We start from the raw sequence: 13,794 nt of genomic DNA, 5'->3' as shown, positions 1-13,794 counted from the left end.
AACTCACGAAGCTTCGTGCTTACATTTTTGTTTATTGGTTTCAGGTATCATTGATTTGGAAAAGAAGGGCTCAGATTGATCGCAGTGCACACACCTATGACTTCCTCAATGAATGATTTTGGGATGAACTATGATAAATGTTTTACTTAATGATGATTTGAAATGTATGAAATAAATGGTATCAATGTTTTAGCTATATTAAAAATGAAATTTTTACCCTGGATTTTTGGGTCGTCACACATGCCTATTTTTATCTTTTCAATTGGTATCTAGATTAAATTTCGATCCTTTCTACCATGTTAATATGTTATATATATACATATATATATATATATATATATATATATATATATATATATATATATATATATATATATATATATATATATGCATGTTTTAAACTGAAATGGATGTATTCTTCGAATGAAAAAATATATATTTTTCTTAATTTTCAGGAAATTATATTTATTTCTTTCTATATTGACGGGAAGCCTGGTAATAATAGTATGATGAAGGAAAAGGTTTGCTTTGAACATCAACATTAGCAATCCATTTGAGGGAAAGTATTCGACAATTTCCAGTAAACGTATTGTATGATGGTGGCCTGGGTTGACAAAGACTAATGGAGTACCTATATCATCATCAGAGGCATAAACTAAGTATGACTTGATTACAAAAAAAATATGTTTCTTTTCATTAATTTACACTTTATCTTTTATATGATACCCTTCTTTTCAAATACATGCAAGAAGACGTACGATAGGCATATGAACAACCACCTTGTTCTTGATTTATTTGTGGAGGTTTTTTCATTGAGGCATTTCATTGAACACTTGGTGTTCATAAAAAAATCTATAAGCTGTCACAAACTTGAATGTCTCAAATGGATAACAATAAATACTTCTAACAAAAGTACGTACAGTATCTATGCACAATTAGAGTTCTGCTTACTTATATACTTCATGTATTCGATAGTTTTCTAAATCGTGTAAACAATATATTGCATCGGTCTGTTGAAATCGATTATCGATTTGGAACAATGGACTTCTTATTTCAGTAAACAATAGTTTTATTGAGTGATAAGCTTAAGGTAAGTATTAGGAGAGCACAGATAGATGTACCTGGTTTCCATGATGAGTGAAGTTGAGCTAGGAGTATATGGTGTGGAAACCGCAAGTACACCATAAGCCCAATGAAATCGATTGGAGATGACAGTTTTGAGTTGGAATCCCGTCGCCATCCCTCCAACAATTTGTAATCGAGCAAATTTGAATGTCTAAAATGGATAACTTACTCAAAATCATCGTTTTGTTGTAGTAGAGACGCTTCATAGTGAGGTTAGGGATCCAAATGAAGAGGCTGGAACCGTAGAAAACATCACGACCATTGGCGATTGATTCAGATGAGATGTATATATCAGGAAGAAGAAAGGCACAAGGTGGGGTCGCTGTTGGAGAGGCATAGCGGGAGGAGGTGGTGCTGGGCGGAGGGAAACATCAAAGTGGAGTGTCGCTTGTTCTGTGCTTGCAGAAGCAAGACACATGAAAGGTTAAATTACACATAAGCCCCTCTCTTCGTTAAAACTTAAACGATGCGCCTTTTTTTGTTCTCAAATGTTCTCAAATACCATTTTGTTCTCATTTGAACATACATATATATATATATATATATATATATATATATATATATATATATATATATATATACATTTTTTTTTTCCATTTTCATCTATTCTAGAAAACAAAAAATGAAAAGTAAGAAAATCATATGTAAGTAACCAAAAAGAAAATAAAATCAAATATAAGTAAAACATTTCAAGGTTTTTATATACACAAAACGTTTCAATTAAATCAATCATACAATAAATTATCATAAGTTAGAAAAAATTGAGTGGTTGTTGTTAATCAGGTAAAACTATTATTATAAAGAATCATTATTATAAAGAAATATGAAAATATAACACCCTTCACATGGGCCTATTTGAATCAGTCTTTAATAAAATCTTTCAAAACAATTTCAGAGTTTTAGTTTGCGGAAAAATGATTTCCAAAGTTTAATTCATATACTTTACAGACTTCAAGCGCAGATATCAGTCCCAATTAAAATTTTCCAAAAACATTTAGTGGTTCAATACAACAAATCATGCGAGAGTGCTACAACATATATAAAAGAAAAGGTTTAAGAAGATATTACAAACCTAAGGTCTTCTAAATATCCATAGCTTATGAGTCTTCTAATCTTCTGACAATATCTACTAACCCGTAACAATTTATCAACAAGTGGATTAGGCTATGGGGAGCCTAGTGAGTACGATCCCAGGGTTGGACATCATGGACGATGTATGAATAAACACCGTGGTTCATACACCAATATATAAATCCGTACCATCTCAAATCAACATCAAAAGTCAACTTAGGGGTAAAATATTATATCAGTCAAAGTACATTGTCATTTCAGATAGTTAAATGTATATAACTGGAATGTTATTATAATAACTAAACTAAAGTACATTGCTATAATAAGAACAATGCTTTAAATGCAATACACATAATTTTTTGGCATCACTTTAGTCATTTCCATTTACTTTTGATACTAAAATGTATTGGATTAGAATGTTATGATTAACAGTAAACTAAAGTATATAACTATACTAAGCACAATAAAAAGTATTAAATTTAAGTTCAATGCTGTTTTGTTTATGAAGGTTAAAACTGAAGTACTATACTAATAAGCACAAATTAAGGAGAGACATACGAGGGATATGTCATATGATTTATGATGATTACTTGAATAATATGGCAAAGTATTTTTATACTTCTTTTGTCTACTGATCACACATGATTGTTTCTAGATATAGCAATGTACTTTCTTTTTCATATATTTTTGGATTCAAAGATCATCAGTAGAAGTTTATTTTTTTGTTATATGTGTTTATATGTGTCACCTGTCGATACAAAAAACAAGAATTTACATGAATATATGTGTTTATACGTATTTATACGTTTCATGTGTGGACACAATTGTTTTTTGTTTCTTATACATATTTAAATAGGTAAATTCATGTTTGATATATGTAAGACATGAAACAAGAATTTAAAATATGTTTCTACACGAATAAACATGAAACATGAATTTCTAAAACACGTACACGGAAAACTCATATCGTATTAATCGTGTCATGTATCAAATTGGCGGGTCTATTTAAAGGTAATATCGTGTTATTACCAAGCTTACTTGATGCTTTCATGGTGGGATTTGAAAGAGTGATGAAACCCCGTTCTTGTATGCTTCTATGGAAATAAAATATATTGATGTTGTTGTAATAAGGCTTGGTAATCATATTTCAAGTAGGGGAATCTAACATCTCATTCATTTTCATTATATTTGTTTATGTTTGTTGTAACCTTCTGTTCAAAACTCCATTTCATTTTCAACAATTTCTTTTGTATTTACTATATACCGTTCAAATAGTGAAGCCATATAACATTTGGTTTAAACTATAAGAAACAATAATTATGTAAAATAATGATACAACTTTAATAGTTATTATAACTAGTGTATTACTTAGATTTTTTTTAATCGGGTATTTGGGTATACCCGAATTTTTTTAAACCTACCCAATACCCGACCTATTTAAATATCGGGTTACCCGGTTACCCGAATTTTCAAACCCGATACCCGATTTACCCGACCCGATCTACCCGAATTCAAAACGGGCCGGGTCGGGTAATCGGGTATCGGGTATTTTCAACACACCTAATTTCAAGAGCTATATTTCAAATTCATGGTTAATTAGTTGAAAATGAGAAGATTACTATAAACCATAGTTTAGGTGATTTGATAGATAAGTGAAATTGAGCTTATGTATTGATGGATTAAGACTTATACACAAGTTATTCGTGAAGTATAACTAGTTTTAATCATGAGATTAAGCCTTATAATTATGGTGGAATTGTTGAATTAAGTTGAAACAAAAATTAGTTGTATCTTGAGTTGTGATTATAAAGTTGGTGTCCCATGTCGACACAAATTTGTTTCATTTCTTGAACGTGTTTAAATAGGTAAATTCATGTTTAACATGTGTAAGACACGAAACACAAATTTAAAATACGTGTCAACACGAAACTAAAATTTCTAAAACACGCACACAGAAAACTCGTATAGTGTTAATCGTATCGTGTATCAAATTGGAGGGTCTAATTAAAGGTAATATCATGTTCTTACCAAGATTTCTTGATGCTTTTGTAACATCCGGTTTTGGGATGTTTCCATATTCATAAAGATAAACTTTAATTTGATCAAGAGAAGGTCTCGAGCTTTAATGGAAGAAGTTTTAGACCTAAAGGAATGAGGTTTGTGGGCTAAGAGAATAAGGCTTTAGACTATAAGGGTTAGTTTTGGGCTGGAAGCAGTTTGGCTTAAGCTGAGGGCCTTGCTGGATCAGGACCTTCTCGACGCGACATTTAAGGTGTCACAACGACAATTTCCGTGTTTGTGTTTAGGCTTATGTCCTAATTATTTTGGTCTCTTTAAGAGCATTTAACCTAGGTTTCGACATTTTCAGGCTTCATCACCTTCTTGAGTGTAACGTCCGCATATTCGGGTTAGGCAATTAAGATATAATATGCGATAAAACAACATTTTGATGGAAGGTTATTCAGTATAAATAATCTTAACCAAAGTTATATTATATGTGACAATGATTCCGTATATATAAAGAACTCTAAAATCCGACTTCGTATGAAGAAATTATTCTTCTTCGAAATTTCATGATTAAACCGACACGACTGTGTGCGTCGTAAAAAGTGAATTTTACATAGGTTTCTTATTAGCCTAATCAATTTAAACAAAATTCGTAGTAATCGTACAACCAAGAGCGTGCATATAAAGAACGCTGAAAACAGAGTTCGTATGCGAAATTTATGGCAGTTCGAAGATTCGCGAAAACACCCGCTGAGGGTGATGTAGCAGCACCAGAGTGCGCCACATGGCATGTCAGAAGGCCGCCTTCCGCCTCTCTGAGAGATAAGTTGACATGGCTCAACGTGGGCGTGACACGTGGCACCACCACATAATGACACTTTGCACCTTCCAGAAGGAAGGACATAGGCGAAGAAGACGACGACACGTGGCACGATTTCGATGGAGACACCTCACCCTCTAGGCGCGACGCACCCCCTTACCCTATAAATATACTAGAATTGGCATGAGGGCAATGTCACGGGTGTGTGACAGTACATGGCCTTCAACGGCATCAGGCCCATAAAAGCTAGATTAGCGACATACTTAAATATTTTTCTAATTTTTAATCAAAAAGCCATTATTTTGTATTTTCTAATTTTTATGAATTATAAAGGCCACTTCGTTTACAAATTGGCTTGTATCTTTTCCCATACCATTGTTTGATTTTTCCAAGCTTATTAATATATAAGAGGTTATCTGTATTAAATTTTTAATCTCTTATTTAAAAGGAACTAGGTTCCTTAAAGAAGAACAATTTGAAAATCAACCGCTCATATTACTTAATTTCAGAATGTACATTTTAACGTTATTTATGATTTTGACAATATTGGTTATGAATTTGTCTTTATTAGTTTTGAATTCTAAGACCTAAAGTTTCTTAAATTGCACATGGTCCCCAAAGTAGGAGGAGTGATTGGCACTTCAAATTTGACAAGTAAATATATGAATATTTCATTTTTTAGGCCGTTACATATGAAAACACCGTAAAACACATAAAGATGTATGGATTATTTTCATCGTCATGGTATTTAGGGTATTATTCTTAACTAATAATTATACTTGCTAAAATTCAAGAAGATATGAAAAGAGTACGAAAGAGATAAACAAGTGTGAATTATTTTCATCACCATCATATTTAGGTATTGTTGCAAAGCAAATCATTAATTATACTTGCTAAAATTCGAAAAGACAATCAGGAGTTACAAAGTAATATATCTTAAATAATTTGTAATAGTTGTTTTGTTATAAAAGTGCAAGAGTAATGCGCATGTTTTTTGCCTTCATTAAGAATGTCATAATAAGCTAAACTTATTTTTACATGTGATTTAAATGACAAGGACTAAGGAGAAACATCTATTAATTAAAGTTAAATGTGTTGAAAATTAGTACTTTAGTGTGTACATACACTACATACAACATATTTTCCATTGTTTTGTTTTAAAATTTATATGTACTTCCAATTCAAATACAATCTAAATATATTAATTATGACAAAAATACTTATAATATACTTTGTTATTCAGAAAATAAAAAAGAAAATGATTATAAGAAATATGTAGCTAAAATGGTAGAGAAACGAGAGTTTGTTAAAAAAAATGGTTACAAAAATACTTATAATATACTTTGTTATTCAGAAAATAAAAAAGAAAATGATTATAAGAAATATGTAGCTAAAATGGTAGAGAAACGAGAGTTTGTTAAAAAAAATGGTTTATGCCGCTGCCAGGACTTGAACCTGGGACTCTTGGTTTAGAAGAGCCGAGTTTTCTTATAAGAAGTTGTGCTTCAGCAGCTTATGTGATATGTTTAGCCCCATCCTTCTATTTATTAAAGTAGTAAATTTTGATTAGCCTACGAAAAGTCAGAAATTATAAATACTTAAACATTTACTGATGAATAGTTTCGTTGATATTCATCTCGCCCCACCTACGCTTGCGACAGCTCTCCTGCTCCCTTCTTGCCGCCTCTACTTTCTCTTTTATATGTGTATTGATGATGTATGCTTGAAGTTGCATGTTTCGATTATTTAAATGAGTCTGCATCTTGTACTGAGGTTTTGTGTTTTTCCGTTGATAGCTGTTAATTACAGTCTGATTGGTTTCTTTTAAGCTGTTAATTACAGTCTGATTGGTTTCTTTTTGTACTGAGGTTTTGTGTTTTTCCGTTGATAGCTGTTAATTATAGTCTGATTGGTTTCTTTTAAATGTGTTTTTCTACTTTCTCTTTTATATGTGTATTGATGATGTATGCTTGAAGTTGCATGTTTCGATTATTTAAATGAGTCTGCATCTTTTTGTACAGAGGTTTTGTGTTTTTCCGTTGATAGCTGTTAATTACAAGTGATTTCAAAACTGCTTTATGTTGGGTCCAATATATAGCAAAGTCCAATTATTGGGTCTTTCTTGGAGTGCTGTAGCATAGGAAATTAACAAGATAACTTTTTTATAAACTTAATGATAAATATGCAGTTGGGGCTTCTCATTATAAGAACAGAGGTTCTTGCATATTGAATACCAGTTTCCTTTTTCTTTTCATGTCTGACAAATGGTTTTTTTTTCATTTTTTTGAATCTCTTCATGTATGCCAAGTGTTTGATTGTTGGTTTCTTTAAATTAATCTTGACAGCTTGGTGTTGTTAATCATTAATTTGGTAAGTTTTGTCTATAGAATTTTACAAACTGTTATTTGTAATATTGTGCTAATTATCTTTCCATTGCCAGGTCCTCCTCACCCTCATATTCTTCCACTAACAACAATGACGATTGTAGTTCGATATTTGAAATGTCTTTTTTTATAAGGATGATTATTACTCCTCTCCTCCTTTGCCCGACTGATTTTTTTCTTTTTTTTTTGGAATGACTTTAGGTGTTTCTATGTTATAAATTATTATCTTTCTCTTTTTACAAGGTGTATAGGCTGGATTCTCTGAAGGATGCTGCTATAATAAACAAACCAGTTAAAGTGACTTTCTCTTTTGCAATCTGAGGATCTGCTTATGGAACTTGAATTGGGAAGGATGATAATAATCAGAGTAACATAATTCAGATGTGTAACCACGGAAAGATAAGACATGTTTTTTTTTGTGCAGAGTGTAACCATGGAAAGGCAACCCATGTTTTTGTGCAGAGTGAAGGAAAGTCATTAGGGGTTCATATTGGATATATTGTGACATGACCATCATCTTCGATTTCCATATCTTAATAAATGTAAGGATTTCTATGCTGATGAACACATCTACAGTTATACTATAGTCTGTATTACTTCTTTCATGCCTATTTTTATCTTTTCAATTGGTATCTAAATTAAATTTCGACCCTTTCTACCACGTTATATAATGCTTACATATATATATGCATCTTTTAAACTGAAATGAATGTATTCTTCAAATGAAAATATATATTTTTCTTAATTTTCAGGAAATTATATTTATTTCTTTCTATATTGACGGGAAGCCTGGTAATAATAGTATGAAGAAGGAAGAGGTTTGCTTTGAACATCAACATTAGCAATCCATTCGAGGCAAAGTATTCGACAATTTCCAGTATGATGGTGGCCTGGGTTGACAAAGACCAATGGAGTAGCTATATCATCATCAGAGGCATAAACCAACTGTGACTTGATTACAAAAAAAATATGTTTTTTTTCGTTAATTTACACTTTATCTTTTATTTGATCCACTTTTTTCAAATACATGCAAGAAGACGTACGCTAGGCATATGAACTAACACATTGGAGTACGGAGCAATGTTTGTCTGGCACGAGAAATTCTGTTTTATCGGTTCCATTAAAGGTATAATCCCCGAAGTGTTTTGCAACCAATTCCTTCCTATTTATCAATAATAATCTGCTATGCATGTCTCCGTCTGTTGTTGCTGTTGGATGATCCTCTTCACTTGTGACCTCATCAACTTTATGATTTCGAATCATTTTAGAAAATCCAGTTGTTTTTGTTTTTTTTATGATGGTGTTATAATTTTAACAGTTTTTATAAAATAAATGCCTACATTTCTTATTTAATATCATCTAGGTTGATCAATAGCAACATGATCCATTCTCTATACATGTGAAGATAATTTTAAGTTGGTAAAAAAAGAAATGATAAAATTTGATTTTTTAACCTTTTTAGTCTATTACTTACTGAATCATTGAGTATTAAGCGTATCTTATTTGTCCCGCTAAAATTTGTTGATAAAACATGTCTTCCCATTAGCCAATACCTAATTACGTAGAGCAGTGGATGGTGATGTATATATATCGCTAAATATCTTCAAAATGTGTTGTTGTATTATATGTAGATACCATCCTGAGTTGATTCAAGTACGTATTTTTGTCTTCACAAATGCAAGATCAAGTTAAAATTTCAAAATTTGCAAAATAATTCAAGGCTGAAATTTATCCCTTTGACATCATTCCATTGTGAATGCGCACAAAGCGTTATTTCTAATAGCAAGGTTGCAAAAATCGTAGATGACATTAAGTCGGTCGACTAGCAACAAAGGATTAGTCGAGGACCTCAAATTGTAAATCAGTTAAATTTTTTTAAAACAAACATAACTAATATTATAACAAAGTAGGTAAATATGACTAATATTATAACAAAAGAAGTTAATATGAATTATACAACACTAATACTTCCTTAAATAGTTTTTATTTTAATGGAACTTCGATCAAGATGTTCAAAATTCATCGGTTTCGACAACTTCATAAATTATCTAAGTATGGATTAATGGCATAGTGTCGCCTAGTCAGCAGCATACCACCTTGTGATTAATTGGGGACTAGTCGAGATCTCTACAACACTAGTACGTTGCTATAATAAGCACCATGCTTTAACAAGCTGTGAACATAATTTTTTGGCATCTCTTTTAATTGTCACTTCCATGTACTTTTGATACTAAAATGGAATAGAATGTTATGATTAGTAGCAAACTAAAGTACATAACTATAATAAGCACAATAAAAAGTACAATGCTATAAGAAGTAGTAAATTTAAATCAATGTTGTTTTGATTGTGAACAAGGGCGGATTTAGGGGGGGTCCAGGGTGGCACCCCAGGGTGACGCCAACAACCACTGACTTTTCTGGCCGCAGAGGAAAAATTTTTGAATTTTTTTTATTTTTTCTACTATCATGCAACCCCTGACTTTCCCGTGCAACCCTTATTGTGAAATCCTGTGTCCGCCCCTGATTGTGAAGGTCAAAACTGAGGTACTATCCTAATAAACACAAATTAATTCATGAAGAGACATACATATATGTCGTATGATTTATGATGATTACTTGAATAATATGGCAAATATTTTTCTACTTCTTTTGTCTACTGATTACATATGATTTTTCTAGATATAATAAGTGCTTTCTTTTTGCATATATTTTTGGGTTTAAAGATCTTCTATTAGGGTTTATTTTGTTTAATATATGTGTTTATATGTGTCACATGTTGATATGAGAAAATATGAATTTACATGAATATATATATGTTTATACGTATTTATATGTGTCCCCTGTCGACATGAATTTGTTTCGTATCTTATGTCTTTAATTAAATAGGTAAAGGTCATGCTTGACATGTGTAAGACATGAAACACGAATTAAAATACGTGTCACACAAATAAACACGAAACACAAATTTCTAATCACAGAGAAAACTCGTATCATGTTAATCATGTCGTATATCAAATTGGCGGGTCTAATTAAAGGTAATATCATGTTCTTACCAAGCTTAATTGATGCTTTCATGGTGGGATTTGAAAGAGTGATGAAACCTTGTTCTTGTATGCTTCCATGGAAAGAAAGCTTAGTGATGTTGTTGTAAGTAGACTTAGTAATCATAATTCAAAGATTATATTTCAAAATCATGGTTAATTAGTTGAAAATGATAAGAGTAATATAAACCCTACTTTGGTTGATCTGATAGATAAGTGAAATTGAGCTTATGTGTTGATGGATTAAGACATATACTCAAGTTATTTATGAAATATATAACTTATTCATGAGATTAAGACCTATAAATATGATGGAGTTATTGAATTATGACCTATAAAGATGGTCATTAGTGAAAATTTTAGTAATTTATGCCGTTTCCCATTTTTGTGTGTATTTTATGGTAAAAGCTTTTAAAAATTGGCTATTTTGTTCATTTTCTCTTTAAATGTTAGATCATCTTTACAAAAATAAACAATGTCCCGAAAATATTTTAAAGTTTTATATTTCTTTTAACACAAGTAGAAAATGAGCATTTTTTTTATGTAAGCCAACACTTCTTTATTTCTGAAATATCTTCAACACCATTTAGTTTTAAAAAATCATATCTAATCCCTGTAACTTATAACTTTTAACATATGTATTTATCCATAAAAAAAATTCTTCTCACTAACACTTTATATTATTTTGTCATATACATTTATCATATTATAGGAATACTTTAACATATTTGCATATGTTATGTTTGTTGTATACATGATATAATTTTCAACAAGTTTTGTTGCAACTCCCCGAAACATATACCGTAGTAGAATTCACTAGTACAAATATGACCTACGGTCACACTTTCCGAAAAACGGCTTGTGACACTTTTTATTAAAAGTGTGGCCAAAGGTCACTAAAAAAATTTAGAGACTGTTTTTGGATACATTTAAATTAGTTTGTGTGGCCATTATATAGATAATCAAAACTTTAACCACACTTAATTATACCAAATGTGACAAATATTAGTCACACTCGACCACTGAGGCCATAGGTCACAATCAGCCACATGTATCGATTAAGATTGTCATACTTTTTTTATGAGAGACAGTAGATAAACGTATCGTGACATGAGTTAGTTGTATGTGTGTTTATAACCTGGTGACTTTTTATCCACATAACAGAAAAAGTAGCTAAAGGGTGATACATATGGTCACACTAAATATTTGTGTGTCCATAGGGCGGTTCTGTACTAGTTGTACTTAGTTAACGCAAGAAAATAAAACAAGTTAGTATTGGTTACTTATGGTCATGTACCTTTTATTATGTGTGTCAAAATATTATGAATTGGCTTTAAGAAGAAACAAATATTGTGTGTGTAGGTAGCATTTAGTTACGATTACAGCTATAGACACGTATGTAATGTTTATTCTGGTTGTACTATTGTATTTGGAAGACTCTTAAATTTAACCATATTTATCTTTGATATCATTTGGCAGAATAAAAAATGAACAAAAAGTTCAATCATGGCATTTTACAAAAGTACATTGCTTCGTAGTGGACCGGAAATCAAGAAACAATGGCGATGGAAGGCTCTTTGTAAAATTATCCGCATACTTAGAAGAAGATGGAACCTGAAGAAAACGAACATGGCCGATGGAAACTTTGTCTCGAACAAAGTGCAAATCAATTTCAATATGCTTCGTACGTTGATGTTGAACCGGGTTGGATGACATATAAACAACGCTAACATTATCACAGTAGACAATGGTAGCCTTGTCTGGCATATAATGAAGGTTAATAAGAAGATTAAGAAGCCAACAAGTGTCCACCACAACATTAGCAACACCCCGATATTCAACTTTAGCACTGGACCTCGAGGTCGTGTTCTGACGTTTGGATGACCAGGAGAGAACATTGCGTCCTAAAAAGACACAATAACCCGATGTAGATCGTCGTGTGATAGGACATCCACCCCAGTCAGCATCAGAATAAGCAGTGAGCGTGCGACTGTGAGAGGTAAATAACTGAAGACCATGAGTCGTGGTACCTCTAATATAGCGCACGATGCGCTTGAGAGCAATAAAATGAGGTTCCCTTGGGTCATGCATGTATAAATAAATCTGCTGAACAACATAAGTGATATCGGGTCGAGTAAATGTCAAATATTGTAACGCGCCTGCCAAACTTCTATATAAGGTAGGATCAACAACAAGAGTACCAGTGCCATCAAGCTTAGCTGATAAGTTAGCCGGAGTAGATGCAAGTTTACAGTTGGTCATGGAAGCCCTGTCAAGAATCTCAATAGCATATTGTTGTTGAGATAAAAACAACCCATCAGCTGAGCGAGAGACCGAGATGTCCAAAAAATAGTGAAGATATCCAAGGCCTGTCATAGAAAACTCGGTGCTCAATAGAGAAGTGATGTGAGACAAAAGCTGAGTCGATGAGCCTGTTAGGGCAATATCATCCACATATAGCAACAGAGATTCCACGTGAGTACCATGACGATAAATAAATAAAGATGAGTCACATCTACTGTGAACAAAAACAATGCAGGAAATGAAGGTGGAAAACCGGTGAAACCAAGCACGTGGTGCTTGCTTGAGACCATATAAGGACCGCTGAAGCAGACAAACATAGTCAGGACAAGAGGGATCACGAAAACCCGGAGGCTGATGCCTATAGACTATTTCATGTAGATGACCATGTAGGAATGCATTTTTAACATCAAGCTGTCGAATAGGCCACTGATGAGTGACAACAATACTAAGAACTGTACGAATGGTAGCAGGTTTGACCACTGGACTAAAAGTCTCGTCACAATCAATACCGGGTCGCTGACTACGACCATTAGCGACAAGACGCGCTTTATAACGTGATAAGGAGCCATCGGCATTGATTTTCTTCTTGAACAACCAAATACAATTAACAATGTTAGCATCAGGTGGTCTTGGAACAAGTACCCAAGTCTGATTAGAGATAAGCACAATATATTCATCAGTCATGGAATTAAGCCAATTTGGATCCTTAAAAGAATATAAATAATTTTATGGAACAGGAGATGAGGTATCGACATGTAAGTTTAATTTACATATGGGTTTAAAAATGCCCTGCTTGCTACGAGTGAGCATTGGGTGTAAAGGTTGAGGTATAGGAGATGGACTGTCATTGAAGATGGTAGATGACTGTGAGGTGGGTTCCAAATGAGTAGAGGTAGGTGGCGAAGAGGGACCATGTGTAGGGGTTGCATGATTAATATTTGAGGGCAAGAGAGGGTGTGAGAAGTGGGCGAAGGAGTCGGTATAGGACTGGGAGTAGGACTGAAATTCTCAGACGAGGTATTATGAGTATGAGAAAGGCGTG

General features: G+C 32.6%; 1 long non-coding RNA gene across 1 annotated transcript; it reads left to right on the top strand.

Annotated features, from left to right (window-relative positions):
- Nucleotides 1-6,668: 6,668 nt before the first annotated feature.
- On the top strand, nt 6,669-8,676 carry LOC145156747 (uncharacterized). The gene is made up of 3 exons (XR_013736898.1): nt 6,669-7,393; nt 7,464-7,949; nt 8,160-8,676. It is a non-coding gene; the product is annotated as an uncharacterized LOC145156747 (long non-coding RNA).
- The last annotated feature ends 5,118 nt before the right edge of the window (nt 8,677-13,794 follow it).

This window comes from Lactuca virosa, chromosome 2, assembly GCF_052849685.1.
Source record: "Lactuca virosa cultivar CGN04683 chromosome 2, Lactuca_virosa_CGN04683_v6, whole genome shotgun sequence".
Taxonomy (NCBI): Eukaryota; Viridiplantae; Streptophyta; class Magnoliopsida; order Asterales; family Asteraceae; genus Lactuca; species Lactuca virosa.
The sequence above is the reverse complement of the archived record's forward strand: the minus strand, read 5'-3'. Positions and strand labels throughout refer to the sequence as shown.